The following is a 22,296-nucleotide window of genomic DNA, read 5'->3' as shown; positions in this document are numbered from 1 at the left end:
CGAAAGTCTGTTGACCCTTGCCCTAAAGTGGGGGAGGTGGAAGGGTGAAAACCTAGAACTGCCAGAAGCCTGTTCCTCCACGCATGGAGAAAGCCAACATAAAGTAGAAGAGAATAAGGCAGATTTCTATGGAAATTAGAGACAAGACCAGGAAGTATGAGTCCAGGATGCAGACCATCGTGTCTGTGCTCCAGCACTTCTATGGGAGGCAACAAATTTCCCCTTTTGCTTAAGCTGGTTCAAATTGTGTGGGGCAGGATGGGGATTTGCCATGGGGCATAGACAGTGTAAATGAAAATCAGGATGAGGACCAATGACCGACCTCAAATCGCCACTTTAGGATTTTCAAAAACTGTGTGTCTTTAAAACTCAGCCGAGTAGATGACAGTTCCTGATTTCTAGTGTCTTCTAATTTAATAGATCTGTAGTCTTTTTTTTTTATCATTTACCCTTTTACAATGAGTTTTTTTAAATAAGTCAGTGATAGTTGTATTTCCTCTGTGTTGTGTACATACACACACACACATACATGTAGATTTTAAGAAATTGGTTTCTGAGATTGTGAAGGCTGGTGTCTGAAATTTTTTATTGAAAGCCAATTTGGGGATCTTCCACCACATTTATTTATTTATTTAACATCAACTATGTATCCAGTTGCATTAAGATGTCCATATAGCCACCTCCATCTGAAATGTTGCTTACAAGTAGGTCCCAGGGGTACAACACTCACAGAAACTCCTATAAGCCTAACTGCTCTCCCTCCCAGGCTCAAGGAGATAACACTTTCCACTCTGGGAGACCCAGCACACTAACTCACAAGTCCACCACCTTATTCTCAGGGAACAAGTTTAGCTTAGCTCCTTCAACAGTTAACCTTTAAAACAGAACCCTAACTAGCCCCTAAGAAGATTTTAATCCTCTTATCTGAAAGGAGGAGTAATGGGGTGTGAAGTTGTAGAGTGTGGGGGTTGGAAATAAAGAGGCTAGCCCCAAGAATCCAAGAATTTGGCTTTCCTTGCAGAAAGCAGGAAGAAAAGAGAATGATCTTTTTATTTTTTGACTCTCCTACAACTGTGAGACAGTATAGACTTAAATATCTCAATCAATTGCCCTGACTTTTTTTCATTTCTAGAAAAGTGCAGAGCTGAGTCAAATCAGGGAGAGAGAACTTGGCAGTCAGGCATCTGAGTTCTAATCCCAACTTTGGTATGATTTATAAATATGTGTTGAATGAATAAGCAAATTACCTCAGTGATGTGGGTTTTATCTCTTATTACACCTTGCTTCATTTGCAAAACAGCAATGGTAATTATGACATCTGCCCTACTTCTCTCAGAGAATCACTGTGAAGATTTTTTACAAGGAAGAAGTGAGGGATGCCTAGTGGCTCAATGGTTGAGCGTCTGCCTTTGGCTCAGGTTGTGATTCCAGGGTCTTAGGATCATCTGGTATCGGGGTCCCCACTGGGAGCCTGCTTCTCCCTCTGCCTGTGTCTCTGCCTCTCTCTCTGTGTCTCTCGTGAATAAATAAAATCTTTATTTTAAAAAAAAGGAGGAAATGGCAAAAAAATTTCCAATGAATACAAAGATTGGTTACTGTGGGCAGCAGAAGAATGGCCTTCTAAAACTACCCATGTCTTACTCCCCTGACCTGTGAATCTGTTACATTGCATAGTAAGGAGGAATTCAGATTACAAATGAAATAAAGGTTGCTAATCAGCTAACCTTAATACTGGGTTATCCTGGATTATCCGGTTGGGCCTAATGTAATCACAAGGGTTTTTAAATGTGGAAGAGGGAGGCAGAAGAGTTAGTGTCAAAGTAATGTGACATGAGAAAGACTCAACCAGCCATTACTGGCTTTAAAGGTAGAAGAAGACCCAGCCAAAGAATGCAGGTGGCCTCTAGTTGGAAAAGGCAAAGAAACAGATTCTCCCCCAGAGCCTCCAGAAGAAACACAGCCCTGCCAACACTTTGATTTGAGCCCAGTGAGACCCACTTTGGATTTCTCACTTCCAGAATGGTAAGATAATATTGTTGTGTTGTTATGAGCCACTAAACTTGCAGTAAACTGGTACATAGAAAATTAATATAATCTCTTTAAAATGTTTTAGATGGCACTGGTCCTTAACACCCTAGAACAAAATATGGGTCACTCTAGGTTATTAACCATAATCAGATGTTTGTTATGCAAACTAAGGTGTCCATGGGTAAGGCTCCCTGTTTTTAATTAATTTGAAATATCATAGTACCAGTCAACAAGTTTGTTATATTGATATGCATTTTACATGTGTTTGCTGTGGATACCAGTGTTTTTCTTTTTCTAAAGATTTTATTTATTTATTTGAGAGAGTGAGTGGGAGAGAGAGAGAACATGAGTAGCAGTAGGGCAGAGGGAGAGGGAGAGGGAGACTCTTCTGCTGAGTAGGGAGCCCAATGTGGGGCTGGATCCCAGAACCCCCGTGATCATGACCTGAGCCAAAGGCAGACGCTTAACCGACTTAGCCACCCAGGTTTCCAATAGCAGTGCTTCTTAAAGTGAAATGTAAGGGTGTATTAATCTCCTAGGGCTGCCATAACAAACTGGGGTGGCTTAAAACAACAGAAATTTATTTTCTCACAGTTCTGGAGGCTAGAAGCCTAAAATGAAGGTGTCAGCAGGGACAGACTCCCTCTGAAGGTTCTGGGGAAGAATCATTCCTTGCTTCTTCTAGTTCCTGGTGGTTGCTTGGTGTCCCTGGGTTCATGGGAACATAACTCCAATCTCTGTCTCCATCTTCACATGGCCTTAATCCCCATGTGCCTCTGTGTTGTCTCTCTCCTTCTAAGAACACCAGTCTGGGATTTGGAGCCCATACCAATCTAATATAACCTCATCCTAACTTGATTACATCTACAAAGACCCTATTTCCAAATAAGGCCACATTCATAGGTACCAGGAGTTAGGACTTCAACTTACCTTTTAGGGAGACACAGTTCAACCCACAATAGAGGGCTACTCCCTCAGAATCCCTGCTGCATTTATTAAAGATGCAAATTCTGACACACACACACACATACACACACACACACACACACACACACACCCCGGCCACCACCACCCAGACCACCTGATTAGGTTTCCAGGGCTTACGCCAAAGAATATGTTTATGTAACAAGTTCCTCTCATGACTATTAGTCACCCTGAACTTTAAGAACCATTGATATGTTTAACTTTTTTTTTTTTTTCATAATTTAAAATGGTAAGGAAAGATAATTTAGCTTAATGCCATTTTGGTCTTCTAAATAGTTGTTGTATATATTTATAGAAGTGAAAAATGCAGAAAGCTGTCCTCCTGTGTATGTGTGGTATCCTCCTGTGTATACAGTGGTATCCACACTTTCCAAAAGATACTTATGGCTCCCAAGAAAAACATCAGGTGTTCAAATGTTTCCATCAACTCAACACTGACCTGTTTTTACTTTCAAGCTTCCCTGAAATGACCTCCAAGTTGGGAAATTCTTGGCCAACAGAGAGGTACCCAACAAAAACACTGCTATGAAGCAAAAAGAGAAGATGGCCTTTGAGCCCCTGAAATGCAACATGGTCTCAAGAGAAAGAAACAGGCCCTGACATGTTTTCTGAGGGTGACATGGGTGTCTCTAAGGAGGTGGCCCCAGGGGGGAGGGCAAAAGAGGAAGAGAAAGAAATTCTGGGGAATCTGACAGAGGTAATTCTAGTTCCTGAAAAGTTCTGTGTTGTGTTTGTCTCTCCTCTGAGAATGTTAGCTCTGAGCCAACACAAGTGTTATGTACGTGTCCTAAATAAGTAGCATCCTCCACTTTGTTTTTGTTAGCCAAGATTTATTTGAAGAATATTAAAATACATAGGTTGTATATAGAAATACCAGGAAAGATGTTTGCCAAAATAGAAACAATGGCTATCTCTAGAGGGTGGAATTTTAGGTGGTTTTTACCTTTATAATTTTGTGTTGTTGCTGTTGTTTTTGGCCTTTATAATTTCCTGTCTTTGTGGGCAGCCTGGGTGGCTCAGCAGTTCAGAGCTGCCTTCAGCCCAGGGCATGATCCTGGTGACCCCGGATCAAGTCCCAGGTCAGGCTCCCTGCATGGAGCCTGCTTTTCCCTCTACCTGTGTCTCGGCCTGTGTGTGTGTGTCTCATGAATAAATAAATAAAATCTTTAAAATAAATAATAAAATCTTTAAAAAAATTTTTTTCTGTATTTGTTTTAATGAGCATTTATTATTTACAAAACTGAAAAGTAAGCCACTATAAATGTAAGATAGTTGTGCCTAGGAGTACTTTGGGCATGTGAGGTGGCAGATAAAATAATAGCAAACAACTGAATCTTAATCCATTAAGATTCTTTTGTTCTCTGTAGCAAACCATTGTACCCTGAAGTAAGTCAGGAACAACCAAAGGCTCTCTAACAAATGGCTTTATTTTCTCCCTCTTCCCCTCCTACCTCTCAAATCTAAGGATGAGGAGGAAGGAAGAGAGAGATAAGTCACAGGGAGGAGTGGATGGGGGGAGTGGCCCGCTGGGCCCAGGGTGTGGCTGAGATCATAGGCAGAGAACCCAGGGATTGGTTGGAGGATGGATGGAGAGACTCTTTCAAGTCTATAAAGCTGCTTGCTGAGATTTTTATTTACTTACCAAGTGTGGACCAGATAAACAGTATTGTATTAAGAAAGAAATTATTTGACTACTGGTCCAGGTTTGGGGTCCCATCTGCCCGGCAGAGTCACTCTGCTCTTTTTTTTTCATACAGAATCCCAGGCTTTATCAGATGTCTTTACTTAACATGGCAGTAAAAGTAGTTTTTCTCTGGGTATTAAACCAGCTCTTAAATAATGTTTTCTAGAACATTTGTAGCTAACAGGGTTTAAAGTTTTAAATTATAAACTTACAGAATTAACCTTATATTTTATGTATTTGACAAGTAAAAAATAACTTTGTAATCTTTACCACACAGCTATATATACTGTAGTCCATACTTCCAAGGACAACATGGTTTTTGCTGGGGTAATGGATATGCTGGGATGACTAGAGACTTACTTCAAAACTCATCCTTACACAAAGACCTTTTGAAATTACAGTGTCTATGGAAGGGAAGAGAGTGGGGGCGATGCCAAGATGAAGCATGTTAAAACAACAGAAAGGTACAGACTCTAACAATTTCTTTTAAAAAGTAAGCTGGTTAATATTGGGGGTAGCATTTGGAAAAGTAATAGGGCCTGGAGGCGAAGAGAAGCATTTCAGAGCAACGTGAATGTTCTAGTGAGGTGAGAAGGGAAAGAGAGCCTTTGCCAGCTCAGGTACTGGGTTGTCCTGGTGTGTAGCTCAGAGCCTGGGACCTACTTTTGGAACCTTGCCGAGAAAGGCTCATCCATCCAGTGTCCAGGAACCCAAGAGGACAATGGCTGGGCCAGAGTAGATCAAGGAAAGGGAGGCTGAGGAACAGGCAAGAGAAAAATTGATACTTAACATTCTGCTTATTCCTAAAAAGTGTGTGTGACTCATCCTAGAGAGAAATTATTATTTGTCTTCAAATAGCCAACTGTGACCTCTCTGACCTCAGCCATAGCAATTTCTTACTAGACATGCTGCCGGAGGCAAGAGAAACAAAAGCAAAAATGAACTCTTGGGACTTCATCAAGGTAAGAAGCTTCTGCACAGTGAAGGAAATAATCAACAAAACTAAAAGGCCACCTATGGAATGGGAGAAGACATTTGCCAACAACATATTTGATAAAGGGTTAATATCCAAAATCTATAAAGAACTTACCAAACTCAATACCCAAAAAAACATTCAATCTGCAGGGAGTCTTTTTCTCCCTCTCCCTTTGCCTTTCTGCTCCTCTGCTTGTGCTCTCTCTCTCTCACTCTCTCTCTCAAATAAACAAATAAAATCTTAAAAAAAATTAAGAATTTACCAAACTTAACACACAAAAAACATATAATCCAATTAAGAAATGGGTAGAAGACATGAATAGATACTTTTCCAAAGAAGACATCCAGATGGCTAACAGACACATGAAAAGATACTTTTTTTTTTTTTTTTATGAAAAGATACTTAGCATCACTCATCATCAGGGAAATACAAATCAAAACCATGATGAGGGCAGCCCGGGTGGCTCAGTGGCTTAGCACCACCTTCAGCCCAGGGTGAGATCCTGGAGACCCGGGATCAAGTCCCACGTCGGGCTCCCTGCATGGAGCCTGCTTCTCCCTCTACCTGTGTCTCTGCCTCTCTCTCTCCCTGTGTCTCTCATGAATAGGTAAATAAAATGTTCTTAAAAAAAAACCATGATGAGATACCACCTCACACTGGTCAGAATGGTCAGAATCAACAACACTGGTCAAAATGGACAACACAAGAAACAACAGACTGTTGGCAAGAATGTGGAGAAAGAGGAACCCTCTTATACTGTTGATGGGAATGCAAGCTGGTGCAGCCACTCTGAAAAACAGTATGGAGTTTCCTAAAAAAGTTAAAAATAGAACTACCCTACGATCCAGCAATTCCACTACTATATATTTACCCAAAGAATGCAAAAATTCAGATTTGAAGGGCTACCTGCACTCCAATGTTTATAGCAGTGTTATCAACAATAGCCAAACTATAGAGAGAGCCCAAAATGTCCATCAACTGATGAATGGATAAAGATGTGGTATATATACAATGGAATATTACTTAGCCATTAAAAATGAAATCCTGCCATTTGCAACATAGATGGAGCAAGAGTATATTATGCTAAGTGAAATAAGTCAGAGAAAGACAAATACAGTATGATCTCACTCATATGTGGAATTTAAGAAAGAAAACAGATGAACATATGGGAACGGGAAAAGAATTAAGGAAGAAAGGGAAACAAGCCCGAAAAAGCACTTAGTGATAGAGAACAAACTGAGGGTCATGGGTGGGGGGATGAGCTAGATGGGTGATGGGTATTATAGAGGGCATATGTTATAATGAGCACTGGGTGTTGTAAGTGATGAATCACTGAATTCTACTTTTTTAAAGATTTTATTTATTTATTCATGAGAGATACAGAGAGAGAGAGAGAGAGAGACATAGACACAGGCAGAGGGAGAAGCAGGCTCCATGCAGGGAGCCTGACGTGGGACTCGATCCTGGGTCTCCAGGATCAGGCCTCAGGCCAAAGGTGGCGCTAAACCACTGAGTCACCCAGGCTGCCCTGAATTCTACTTTAGAAACCAATATTGCACTGTATGTTCGCTAACTAAAATTTAAAGGAGCACCTGGGTGGTTCAAATGGTTGAGTATCTGACTTTGGCTCACTTCATGATCCAGCCCTACATCTGGCTCCCAGCTTAGCAAGGAATCTGCCTCTGCCTCTCTCCATGCTTGTGTTCTGTCTCTCTCGCAAATGAACAAATAAAAAATATCTTAAAAATAATAAAATTTAAATTAAAAATTTTTAAAAAGAATACAACACCAAGAGGGGGGGAAAAAACCCAAAGAGCTAAGTGTGATGTTGCTAAGTCCTCACTAAGGGGATATGAGATGGAAGCTAACATTTGGCGAGCTTGCACTAACTATGTGCCTATACTTGGCTAGATGCTTTTTACATTTTATTTAATCTTCAAAACAGTATAAGAGATAGCACAATAACATTTTGCAAATGAGGAAACTAAAGCATAGGAAGGTTAAATAACATGTCAAAATCACAAAATTAGCAAGTGGCAGAGCTTCTACGATCTATCTGGCTGGAAAATCATTGCTCTTTTCACCGAGTAGAAACACCATGGCAAACTAGAGAGTTCAAATCTCTACTTTTGTTTTTGCTTCTGGTCACTTCTGTCATCCATTACAGAAAAACTTTGGCCTTGAACTGTTAAACTCATTCTTTAGTGTCAACATTGCCATCACATGATATGTTAGTCTAGGTCCTCCAAGAAGCGGACCCCAAGACAGGATTAGATGTGCAGAGATCTTATTAGAGAAATGCTGAAGTGAGAGAATATGGGGCAGGGAAGGGAAAAGGCTGAGAGCTGTCAGACTGCAAAGCAGGTCTGATCCCGGTGAAGAAGACAGGGAGGGAAGATTAGACGGAAGGATCCTAGACCACTAAGAAGTCTCAGGAAGGCTTAACAAAGCTTTTGGGAAGTCCTTAGCTAAAATAAGCTATGAGGGTGATGACTCTTGAGCCACAGTCACCTTAAACCACAGTTGAAAAGTCCCACATCTCCTAGGAATGGGCCTGCCTTAGCGTCCCTGCCCTATTCAGCCATTGGACAGGAGGAGCTACGAGCATCATGGTCTTTGGGTAACTGGTATGATGGACGAAAAAGTGAAAGACAACCACAGGACAGAAGAAAATATTTGCAAATCATATACCTGATAAAGGGCTTGAAACCAGAATATATAGAGAACACACTTCAATAATAAAAAGATAAATAACCCAACTAAAAATGAGCAAAGGATCTGAACAGAAATTTCTCCAGTGAAAATACATTAATAGCCAGTTAGCATGAAATGATGTTCAACATCATTAGTCATTAGGAAGATGCAAATAAAAGCCACAATGAAATATACCTCACATCCCCTAGGATGATTATGATTAAAAAGATGGACAATAACAAGAATTGACCTTAGTGTGGAGAAGTCGGAAACTTCATACATTGTGAGTGGGAACGTAAAATGGTGGAGCTGCTTTGGAAAACAATCTGAGTGTTCTTCATAAATTAAATAGGCTCAGTGATTCTACCCTAGGTATGTATCCAAGATAATTGAAAACCTATATCCACACAAAAACTTAGACACAAATGTTCATAGCACCATTATTCATATTAACCACAAAGTGTTCATCAACTGACGAAGGGATAAACAAAATATGGCCAATCCATAACATGGAATATCACTTGGTCATAAAAAGGAATAAACAACAGAATATTATTCAGCCTTAAAAAGGAAGGAAATCATGTCATATGCTACAATATGCTGAATCTGGAAGACATTATATTAGATGAAATATGCCAGGTACACAAAGACAAATAATATATGATTCCACTTGTATGAGGTTCCTAATGAAACTCATAGAGATGGAAAATAGAATGGTGGCTGCCAGAAGCTGGGAATGGGGGGAGTGAGGAGTTGTTTTATGGGTACCAAGTTTCAGTTTTACAAGATGAAAAGAGTTCTGGAGAGTGGGTGCACAACAGTGTGAATGTACTTTACATTACTGAACTGTCCACTTGAAATGGTTAAAACGGTAAATTTTACATTATATGTGTTTTACCCCAATTTCAAAAAGGGCAAAACAAAATGGAAAAAAAAAAAGTAGTGAAGGACTGATATATACCATGACATGGATGAACCTCGAAACCATTGCGGCAAGCAAAAGAAGCCAGACTTAAAAGGTCATATGTTGTAGGACCCCGTTTACATGGCTAATCCATGGAGACAGTCGGTTAGTGGTTGCCATAGCTGGAGAGAGTGGACGATGAGGAGCAAGTGCTCATGGGAACAGAGCTTCCTCTTGGAGTGATTAAAATGCTATGGAATCAGATAATGGTGATGGTTGTGTGACTTTGTGCATACAGTAAAAACTACTGAATTGTATTCTTTCAAAGTAAGTTTTATGGTATGTGCATTATATCTCAATAGATGCTCTTTTTAAAAAAATGCCACAATGGATTGCAGAGCCATCAGCATGGGGGCCTCTGTCAATTATACTCCCCTGCAGTTGCAGATCTACAAGGTAACTTTTCATGACTGCCACACATGAAGACCTATTACAAGTGTATTTCTGGTGTTGATCATAATAGTTACCTAAAATGCATTAAGTGCAGATCTGAGCAGAGTAATGGCTAAATCATTTCCTCTAGATGATTTCCTTTTCCAAGATTCAGTAAATGTATGGTCCTGATTTTCTCACTGAGGGTATGAGTTTTGATGCTGCTATTTCACTGCCGCAACCATTCTGCTTCTGAGAGGGCAAAGGCTATGTCAGCAGAAAATACAAAATGGTTTCAGATCTACTTTGTGACCCTAACAAACATGAAAGTAGTATGAAACAACTTGGTATTTTCAACTGCTGACCAGAGCCACACTTATGCAAACTGTCACTGGAGTCATTGCTGCTATCATCCTCACTTTGAGCAAATGAAATGGAAGGAATGAGGGATGGGATAAATCCTGGCGAAATAAGATGGGAATGCTTGTGGCTCAAGGGACATGGTGATTTTTGAAAGTTCCAGATTTACTAGCTTAAGTGGAAGATAAACCAACATCCAATTTAAAATAAATTTCCCAGAGAGGTGGAAGGAACAAAAGGAGGGAATACAACCAGAAGCCAGACATTTCTCAAATTACTTTACTTAGAGATGCCACTTTGGAATCATGTGAACGCTATGCATGATTAAAATAAAATGAAATAACTGTGAAAGTTTAAAAATGCAGTTAGTAAACCTAATTGTGTATTGAGTAAGTAGCTTAACTGCACAGAAAACTATTTCAAGGTATTTTAAACCAATAATTTGACTGGGATGTACTCTAAGACAAAAAGAACACCAAAAACAAATGACATTTTTTCTGGTAGTTGTATTGTCAGTAATAACATTGGACTAGTTTATTCTAAACTATTATGTATGTAATAGGATAAAGCAAATAAGTAATTATGTTGATTCATGAGGAACCAAGATTTTCAACAGAAAAAAGATACAAATATAAAATCAGAGAAGTTAAATAAAACCATGTAATCCCAAATTTGAGTTAGAAATATAAATGCACAATGCATTTTCTATTAAAAAAGTACGTCCTGGTTCTATCTACTAGAAAAGCCTAGAGACAATGACGAACCCAGGCTCATCAGTCTACCCTAGCACCCAGACTATAGTTTCTAAATACAACTTCTCACCAAAGGAACCAGTCTCTTGGGGGAAATAGTTAATTAACTGGGGCAGGAAATGATTCTGATGAGTTTGGATTATCTTGTCACATTAGAAAGCAAGGAAGCTTTGAAAAACTAAGGGGGTCGTGATAAAAGGATTCAGAAGCCAATTTGAAGCGGCCCTCATGGGCCAAAGATGAGACAATTTAAGCATCAAGATGAATAATAACAAAATGGAATGAAACACATTAAAATTTCTGAGTTTATAATGATGCTAAGCAAAGAAAAAAAATATTGATCGTCTTTGGAGAATGCTAGGGAACTAAATCATTTTTCTTAAAAAGGAATCAAGCATTTATTATGCCTTTCCTGTGTAATTTATACCTCATAACAATAAAACTGTTGATAAGAGGAAGTTTTCTTGATAGAGTTAAGCTAATAAGTGAAGAAGAATGATAAAAATAAAATACAATCATTTGCCACCTTCTAATGAATGAATGGATACAATGATCGTGGAGGGGCTACTAACATTACAGAAGACAACCAGGCATTTTTCTCCCCCTAGTGGAAACTCACCATTACGGAGCATTCTTGATACACAAGCAAACCTGAATCCAATACAGTAAGGAATAGCAACAGGTGTCTATTTCAATTTCAATTAATTAAACAATTAAGCTGTTTATACCCTCCAATAGACAAGCACTAGCCATTTGTGGCTATATAAATATAAATTAATTAGAACAAAATAAGATAATTCAGTCCCTCGATCACACTAGTGCAATAGCCATGCATGCAAATATAGAGCATTTCCATCATCACAGAAAATTCTACTGGACAGGGCTGAAAATCTAACTACTAGCTTAGAGTAAGTACAGGGAACTGAAGAACATGATTCACACAGCATGAGGATTCGATCACTAAATCCAGGATATGGGAAACTCTAGAAGACAAATGACCCAGCTCTTTCAACAAATAAATTACAAAAGGAAAAAAGAGCGAGAGGGAATGGATAGTTTAAAAGAGGCTTAACAAAGACAATCAAATGAAAAGCAAGAGCTTCTTTGGATCCTTATGGTAAAACTCTGAAAAATATTAACGAGGCAAAATTAAAATGTTGATGATACTTGATGGTATGAAGAAAGTATTTTTTTTTTTTTTTTAGAAATAGTGACATTTTGGTTATGTCTAATGAAAGATTTCTTATAGAGGTATATCCTCAATGTTTACAAAAGAATGATTTGATGTCTAGATTTAGCTTTAAACTAATCCAGTAGGGAGAGAAAATGAATCAGGGCATAAATGGCATAAGATTTGCTGGATGTTAATAACTCTTGATGTTGGACATTCCATTAAACATTCTTGCTTTTGTATATATCTGAAGTTTTCCATAAGAAACATTTTAGGGGCATGTAGGTGGCTCAGTTGGTTAAGCATCCAACTCTTGCTTTCAGTTCATGTCATGATCTGAGTGTTGTGAGATGGAGCCACACGTGGGGCTCCATGCTGGGTGTGGAGCCTGCTTAAGATTCTCTCTCTCCCTTCCCTCTGTGCCAACCCTCCACCCCTCACTCTTCCTCTCTAAAGAAAAAAAAAAAGAAAAGAAAAGAAAAACATTTTTAAAATGACTGGTTTGTCTTTTAGATTCACAGAATCTATTCTTCAGAATAGATCTGAAGTCACTTGGCTTTTTTTTTTTTTTCCATCATGTGGAGTTTTTGGGGTTTTAAATTTTTATTTTATTAAAAAAAATGTTTTGGGCAGCCCCAGTGGCTCAGTGGCTTAGCGCCACCTTCGGTCCAGGGCATGATCCTGGAGACCCAGGATGGAGTCCCATGTCAGGCTCCCTGCATGGAGCCTGCTTCTCCCTCTGCCTATGTCTCTGCCTCTCTCTCTGTGACTCTCATGAATAAATAAATAAAAATCTTTAAAAAATGTTTTAATAACATATGTCTTTTATTCTCCTTGTCAGAACATTTGAAGCATAGAAGTGGTGACATCACATTGTGCTGCATTGTTCTTCAACTTGCTTTTCATGGTGTGACAATAACTAAACTTGCTTTCCCATTACATTAGCTGTAAGACCACTAAGATAGGTGTCCAGTAGCCATTTGACATTCAGTGTACACTCTGAAGTGATCATTGCATCCAAAGAACCATGGAAGATGCTGAAAGTATAAAGATGAAAAAAATATAATTCTTGACTTCAAAGAGGTTACAGTCTCATGGAAGGTGGTCATATACTAAGTAAATTACATAATAAAGTAGGCACAGAGAGACCATGCACAAACCATGAGAGACTCCTAACTCTGGGAAACAAAGGGTTTCAGAAGGGGAAGTGGGTGGGAGGATGGGGTGACTAGCTGCGGGCATTAAGGAGGGCATGTGATGTGATGAACACTGGGTGGTATACTATATGTTGGCAAACTGAATTTAAATAAAATTTTAAATTACCCCAAAAAAGAAGAAAGAGACCTTGCACACAGTGACTTGCTGCTCTGGAGGTGTTTGTTAGTAAAATTCCTGCATATTTCAAGTAATTATGGTCTTATTAATGAGAAATTTAAATTCAATTCCATAACTCTTAGTTCACTTAAGTGAACACCTAGCAAAGCAAATGAGTAACTGAAAACATTCTATCATTGAAGCATTTTCTATGCTTTTAACACTCTCCCAGAGTCTGTGGAAAGCCCAGAAGAAAATAGGAAAAACTCCTAAAGGATTTTCTGGTCTTGTTAGAGAGGTAGGATTTACGAGTGTGGAATAATGATGAAGAATGAGAAGCCTTGGACCAACGTGATTTCTCCTCTAGGCAAACTATTCTGCAAGCACAAAAGGAAGAAAGAAAAAAAAAGTCAGGAAATGATCAAACGTTAGGGATTTTTAAAATCCAATCTATGCTAGGATTACAACAATGTGTGTATGTATGTAAGATGAATGCATGCAAATTTAGGACACAAGGGAAGCCTAGAAAATGGAATCCAGCTGACTTCTTAGCAGGGTAGGATTGTGACTTTTTAAATCTTTAAAAATTCTAGTTAGTCCTATTGTGTTAATAAGTAGAGGAAACTTTCTAAAGCACACAATAATTTGGATTTACAACAGAAAGATCGTTCTTAAAGATTGAGAGGAAATGGGAAACAGTAAAAAAATAAGATCTAAATAATCTTTCAGTTTTGGTGAATTCTAACTAATCAGTTCTCCTAGGCTGGGAAGAAATGATCAGAAACCTCTAATATTTAGAAGTCACATTAAAACAAAGCGATAACATCTCTCATGTGTAGGCTTTGGGTAAATTCGTTTGGTTAAATGGGTGTGTAGAAAGGAGACAGTTTCCCTCAAACTGAACAATTTTGATGTCTAATTTGAGGTCAGATCCCTTTTAGCAGAAGATTTTTTTTGTCTGACGAATACGGCAAATGCCAAGCCTCTCCTGCTTGTCCTTTCTCTGGATTATTTGCTTACTCTGGGAAATGAAAGGATGGCATGGTTTGTGAACCGGGAGTTGTTATTCTTTGCCGGCATATCATGTTGGCTCTTTTTTTTTGTAAGAAAAATCATAAGAATATATAAAAGTTTTTGATGAATAGAACCCTTTATTTTTAGCAGAAAATGGATGGAACAGTTTGGGGCTTTGTGGCTGCCTGTTGCTCTCATGTGAGCACCTCCCACTGCCTTGACTTTTTATACTGCTGCGTACTCGGTGCCAAGATTTACATGGCCACTGTGGGAAACAACTGGATTTAGCATAAGTAAGAATAACTGCTTTTCCCCTGGGGAGAGGCAAAAAGGATAAGTGCACAAGGCGCAGAGACAATATTACCGGGAGTTATATTCCTGTTCAGCTCTTTTATTCACTCTGAATCCTGGATTCTGTTGCAAATAATAAAAGCAAGAAGCCAGTTGGCTTGGATCCAAGTCTGGGATTAGCAGAAGAGACTATTTTGTTTTGGGCTAAAAATATGTTGGTCAGTGATGGTTCTATATATTACAAATTTGGCCATTTGGATTACAAATTGTTTTTTTTTCCTCAATTGAGATATTGCCAAGAAAGTACAAATTAATAACAATTTGAATTAGGGAACAACGAGCTTCTGAGCTTCTGTAAGGGCGCCTGGGAGCCCAGGCAGTGTTTGTGCACACCTGTTACTGCTCACTCCACTTCCTCACTTTGCACCATGTTCTCTGAGTTTGGGTTAGGTCGTTATTACTCCCTTAATAACCTGCACCTTCCCTTAGTTCAATTGTGTGGTGCTTTTTACTCTAGCACTAAAAATGATGGCATTTTTTTCCTTTTCACTCTCATCTCAAATATCCCCCTCTTCTTTTTTTCTTTCCAGAAAATAGATTGAATTGGTTGCAAGAACTAATTTTGAATTCAGGCAAACCTGGGTTAAAATATTAGCTCCCCTACATGCTACCTACTTTTAAATAGATTCTAGGGAAATTACTTAATTTTTCCTCACTTCAGTTTCCTCATTGATAAAATGATAAATGATAATTGTACACATCTCATTAGGTGAAGATTAATGAGAAAATACATAAAGATCATTTTGCACTGCTCCCATGCTATAGTAATACTGCATAGTAATAGTAATGAAATTTTATTTTGATCATTGTTGTGGGGTAAAGTGGATTTAGAGGGAAATTTATAGCTTAAATATATATATATATATATATATATATATATATATATATATATATATATAAAAGAACTATCACCAATGCTGTATAACATATTACTAGAAGTCTTGGCCTCAGCAATCAGACAACAAAAATAAATAAAAGGCATCTGAATTGGTAAAGAAGAAGTCAAACTCTTACTCTTTGCAGAAGACAGGATACTCTATATGGAAAACCCAAAAGACCCCACCCAAAAATTGCTAGAACTTGCACAAGAATTCAGCAAAGTGGCAGGATCTAAAATAAATGCACAGAAATCAGTTGCATTTCTGTACACCAATAATGAGACAGAAGAAAGAGAAATTAGGGAGTTGATCCCATTTACAATTGTGCCCAAAACCATAAGATACCTAAGAATAAACCTAACCAAAAGACAAAGGATCTGTAGTTAGAAAACTATAGAAAACTCATGAAAGAAATTGAAGACGACACAAAAAAATGGAAAAACGTCCCATGCTTATGGATTGCAAAAACAAATATTATTAAAATGTTTATGCTACCTAGAGCAATCTATACATTCAATGCAATCCCTATCAAAATACCATTAACATATTTCATAGAGTTTTAAACGAATAATCCTAAAATTTGTATGGAACCAGAAAAGACCCTGATTAGCCAAAGCAATGTTGAAAAAGAAAACAAAAAGTGATGGCATCACAATTCCATACTTCAAGCTGTATTACAAAGCTGTAATCACAGAGACCGTATGGTACTGGCATGAAAACAGACACATAGATCATTGGAACAGAATAGAGAACCCAGAAACTGACCCTAAACTCTATGGTCAACTAGTATTTGACAAAGCCGGAAAGAATATCCATTTGGAAAAAGTCTCTTCCACAAACAGTGTTAGGAAAATTGGACACACACATGCAGAAGAATGAAACTGGACCATTTCCTTACCCTATTCACAAAAATAGACTCAAAATGGATAAAAGACCTATATGTGAGACAGGAATCCATCAAAATCCTAGAGGATAACACAGGCAACAACCTTTGTGACCTTGGCCATAGCAACTTTTTGCTAGACAAGTCTCCAAAGACAAGGAAAACAAAGGCAAAAATGAACTATTAGGACTTCACAAGATAAAAAGCTTTTGCACAGCAAAGAAGGAGTCAATAAAACCAAAGACAACCAACAGAATAGGAGAAGATATTTGCAAATGACATATCAGATAAAGGGCTAGTATCCAAAATTTATAAAGAACTTGTCGGGATCCCTGGGTGGCGCAGCGTTTTGGCACCTGCCTTTGGCCCAGGGCACGATCCTGGAGACCCGGGATCAAATCCCACGTTGGGCTCCCAGTGCATGGAGCCTGCTTCTCCCTCTGCCTGTGTCTCTGCCTCTCTCTCTCTCTCTCTCCCTGTGACTATCATAAATTAAAAAAAAAAAATTAAAAAAAAAAGAACTTGTCAAACTCAGCACCCAAAGAACAAATAACTCAATGAAGAAGTGGGCAGAAGACATAAACAGACATTTCTCCAAAAAGACATACAAATGGCTAACAGATCATGGAAAAATGCTCCACGTCACTGGGCATCAAGGAAATACAAATCAACACCACAATGAGATACCACCTCATATGGGTCAGAATGGCTAAAATGAATAAGTCAGGAAATGACAGATGTTGGTGAGGATACAGAAAAAGGGTAACCCTCTTGCACTGTTGGTGGGCATGCAATCTTCTTCCAGCCATTCTGGAAAACAGTATGGAGTTTCCTCAAAAGTTGAAAATAAAGCTACCCTTTGACCCAGCAATTGCATTACTGGGTATTTACCCCAAAGATACAAATGTAGTGATCCAAAGGGGCCTCTGCACCCCAATGTTTATAGCACAAATGTCCACAATTGCCAAACTATGGAGAGAGCCCAGATGTCCATCAACAGATGGATAAAGATGTGATATATATATAATGTGATATATATATCATGCGATACACACACACACACACAATGGAATACTATTCAGTCACCCAAAAAATGAAATCTTGCCATTTGCAGCAACGTGGATGGAACTAGAGGATATTATGCTAAGTGCAATAAGTCAATCAGGGAAAGACAATTATCATATAATCTCACTCATACGTGGAATTTAGAAAACAAAATAGAGGATCATAGGGGAAGAGAGGAAAAAATAAAACAAGACAAAATCAGAGAGGGAGACAAACCATAAGAGACTCTTAACCCTAGGAAACAAACTGAGGGTTACCGTAGGGGAGGTGGGTGGGGGGATGTGGTAACTGGGTGATGGACATTAAGGAGGGCAGGTGATGTGAGGAACAATGGGTATTATATAAGACTGATGAATCACTGACCTCTACCTCTGAAAGCAATAATACATTATATGTTAATTAATTGAATTTAAATTTTAAAATAAAAATTAAAAAAGAAAGCTTTTAAAAATGAAAAGAGCATTCAACTTAAAAATTAAAGAAAAAACAAAGAAGATGTTTATGTTATAAATAGGATAACTTCTATTTCTAGTTCTATGGAAGACTAGAGGTCCAGAGAATGTCTTCCAGTAGGGAATTTAAAATTTTGGATAAAAAATAAATAAATAAATAAATAAAATAAAATTTTGGATAAAACATACTTTTAAGTATCTTTTAATACACTTGCCTATTGGGAAAAGGAAGACTATCCTTGCCATAGGTAATAAAAAAAAGTAAAAATCCACAGAGGTAGGCCTATCTGATGCTAGTGTTTGGCACAGAGGTTTCTAGCTAATTTTGGTGTCCATATGCTGAAGAGGACAAAAACACAAGGCCTATATATAAATGCTGAGAGGATGGCCTGGAAACTTTCCACAGAAAGCCAAAATTCCAGAAAGGACGTACTAGGTGCATTCAAGATGGTAGAACTCAGGGGTGGTGGTGAGGGTGCAACACCCTCCAGAGAGAGACAGTGAGGAGGATTTACCTGTTGTCTTTAGATCTAAATAAAAAGTGAGAGAAATACTTGGAGAATATATAACCACAAATTGGTTACAACATGTGTTTAGAGCCAGAATTTATACCATCCGTGTTACCTACTACCTAATAAATGTAAGTCAAATATTTGGTTAAAAGTGCTCCCAAATATTTGGTTAACAGCAACAGAGTAACAGAATAAACCTAAAGAGAGTAGAAGGATGGAAATAATAAGAGAAAAAAACTAATGAAACAGAAAATAAACAGCAAAGTACATCTTTTGAAAAGACTAAGTAGTGATGAACCTTCAGAGAGCTTGACCAAGAGCAAGGAGAAAACACAAACAACATAGCCAGGAAAAGAGTACATAATTTAGATGCTAAAAGGATTTAGGAAAAGACTTGCACACCTTTGCTGATAAATTTGAAGACAGATGAAATGTACAAATTCTTAGAACAATATTTCTCAAACTTTCACCTGTATCTGAATCATCTGGAAAGTTTTTAAAAACACAGATTGCTGCCCGCACCCCACAAGAGTACCCGATTTCCTAGATCTAAGACAGAGTCTGAAAGTTTGGAACTTTAGCAAGTTCTCAGGCGAAGAAACATTGAGGACATTGTCCCAGAAATTATAAATTACCATACACGCTTCACAAGCAAGAGAAATTACTTTATAGTCTAGGGCTTTCCTACCTTTTTCACTTCATGGCACACATACCAAAAACCCCATAATATTGTACAGCACACTGGGGTAAACAGATGAGGCTGCTCTTGAACTCTACCTATGTCCCCTTGATCTGCTTGCTTTTGGCAGCCCCAGTGATTAAAGGATCAACATCCCTGGGTGAGTACAACTCACCTGTACTCCATACTCCACCTACCAACGTGCTCGTGCTCAGACTGCTGCATAAAAAACACCCCCAAATTTAACAGCTTAAAACAACATACAGTTATCATCTCACAGTTTCCAGGAATCCTGGATCAGGAATCCAGACGAGGCTCCACTGGGTCCTCTGGCTCTGGGCTCTACGAAGTCTGCTCTGGAGATGTGGGTGGGTGCTCTAATCATCTTCTGGGGAACAACCTGCTTCCAAGCTCACTTAACTTGGTTGTTAGAAAGGGTCAGTTCCTCCTGGGCTGTTAGGCTCAAGCTTCAGCTCCTCTCTGGTTGTTGGGTGGAGCCCTCATTTCTTGCCATGTGGGTCGCTCCACAGGTACAGCTGCTTCTCACAGGTGAACAAGAATGAGGGCCACCTTGAGTGTCTGCCTTTGGCTCAGGTCATGATCCTGGGGTGCTGGGATGGAGTCTGCATCAGGCTCCCCTGCAGGGAGCCTGTTTCTCTCTCTGCCCATGTCTCTGCCTCTCTCTGTGTCTCTCATGAAGAAACAAACAAACAAACAAACAAACAAATAAATAAATAAATAAATAAATAAAATCTTAAAAAAAAAAGAACGAGAGTCAGGCAGAAGTCAATTTTTTGAAACCTCTCAGAGGTGGCTCTCCGTATTCTATTTTGCTGTATTCTGTTAGAAGCCAGTCACTAGGTGCCGCCCACCTTAAGGGGAGGGACTTACCCACCATGGAAACTAAGAGGTGGAGCTCATGGGGTGAGAGTGGGGGGCTATCCTGAAAGTCTGCTTACCACACCAGAAGAGAAACAGCTTGGTGGTAGGGTTAAGGCACATGTTCAGCTTTCCTGGATAGTTCCAGATTACCATCTAACAGTGTTTGATACCGTTACCATTATTACAAATTCTCACCAACACTTGCTATTGTCAGACGTTTTTGGTTTGGCCAATCTGATGAGTATCAAGCAGGAACTCATTTTAATTCTCTAGTAACTAATGAGGGTGAGCGTATTTTCACATGTTTATTTATCACCTAGATGTGTTCCCTGTTCAAGGCTGTTCATATTTGTTCATCTGTATAGTAGATTTTTATCTTTTTGTTATTGATGCAAAGGAGCTCTTGTGTCTGGCTACAACACCTGAGTCTACGCTGTGTAGTGAGTCTCCCTCCAGTTTTTGGCTTCTGTTTCACTCCCTTGTAGAACAGCAGTTTTGTTATTTTAATGTAGTTGAATTTATGCTTTCAGTTTGGTGTTCAGACATCCTTTGTTACCTCCAAATTAGAAAGATAATAGTTTACATATTCTTCTAAAATTTTAAAGTTTTATCTTTAATCCTTTTATCCATTTAGAATTAATTTTTTTTTTTAGAATTAATTTTTGTGTATGGGGTGAGGTAGGAGTTCACTTAACCCTTTCCCTCTTACGGCTCATCAATTAATACCAAAGGGGTCTGGGGAATCCCTGGGTGGCTCAGCGGTTTAGCGCCTGCCTCTGGCCCAGGATGTGATCCTGGAGACCTGGGATCAAGTCCCACATTGGGCTCCCTTTGAGGAGCCTGCTTCTCCCTCTGCCTGTGTCTCTGCCTCTCTCTCTCTCTCTCTCTCTCTCTGTGTGTGTCTCTCAAAAATAAATAAAATTAAAAACAAATACTGAGGGGTCTGTCCCCCTCCTCCTAATCTGCAATGTGATAGATAAGTTCTCTGCATATTCATCTATTCATGGGTCTTACTCTGGACTCTGTTTTGGTCCATTGACCTACCTCTGAACCAATAATATGTTCCAAATTACTGAAGACTTTATAACAAATTTTAATAGCTTGTAGTAGGGTCATTGCTTCTATCCATCCATCTCCAGGATGTTTTGGTCATTCTTGGCTCTCTGTTGAACTATAGTTTAGGGCCAGCTTATCCTGTTCCATGAATAGAATATCATTAAATCTATAGATAGTTTAAAGGAAATATTATTTACATCTCCTTTAATGTCCTTTACTGAGGTTTTATGTGTTCTCTTTGTTGGAAGACTTATCATTCAATTTCTTTGATGCTAGTAGCAGAGTTTTCTATCTGGTATGTCATGGAAGCAAAGTCAGAACACTGGTGGTGTGTGGTGTGAATGGCTTTAGAGATTTTCAAGGCCCTGAAGAGGCCAAGGCAGGCAGAGGAGAAGCAGACATGGGGCTGCAGATCCCTTGGCCATGCTGCCTTTGGTCAGAAGGCATCCTTGTCCCTTTACCCCACTGTGCCTTTGATGAATATTACTATACTTTTTGATTCCTCCATAAAGATCTTGCATATGTTTTGTTGGATGTACTCCAAGGTGCCTCATAATTGGCATCTCTCTTCTAATTGTGTTCTCTAAATATTTGTTGCTAAAGTATAGATTTTCAATTGTAGTTTATTGATCTTATTTATAGCCAGCTTACTAAAGTCTCTTATTAACTCTAACAGTCTTTCTATATAATAGCTTCGGTGGGGCACCTGGGTGGCTCAGTGGTTGAGCGTCTGCCTCCTGCGCGAGTCATGATCCTGACATCCTGGGATCAAGTCCCGCATCAGGCTCCCCCTGGGAAGCCTGCTTCTCCCTCTGCCTATGTCTCTGCCTCTCTGTGTCTTTTGTGAATAAATAAATAAAATCTTAAAAAAAATAGCTTTGGTGTATGTGTGTGTCTGTGTGTGCACGTGGATGCCATGGTGTGAGGAAAGTTAGGAAGCATTGTCTTAGAGAAAGTCTAGCCTTAGTTTCTTCACCTATGAAATGGGATTGGAAAAGTATGTGCTTCATAAAATTGTTAGGAAGATTAAATGAGCTAACCTGAGTTAGGCAACAGAACAGTACCTGGCACGCGGTGTTTATTTACTGCTAGCGGTTGTCATTGGTTTTTCATTTTCCTCTTTCTTAAGACCTTGTGTTCCTCTCCTGCAGGTTCAGCCTGATGCCCCAGGCCGTCAACAGTGGGTTTTGATCTTTTCTGGGTCTTATGCCTATGTTTAGATCCT

Source organism: Canis lupus, chromosome 36 (genome assembly GCF_011100685.1).
Source record: "Canis lupus familiaris isolate Mischka breed German Shepherd chromosome 36, alternate assembly UU_Cfam_GSD_1.0, whole genome shotgun sequence".
NCBI classification, from domain to species: Eukaryota; Metazoa; Chordata; class Mammalia; order Carnivora; family Canidae; genus Canis; species Canis lupus.
Note: the sequence above shows the minus strand (reverse complement) of the source record.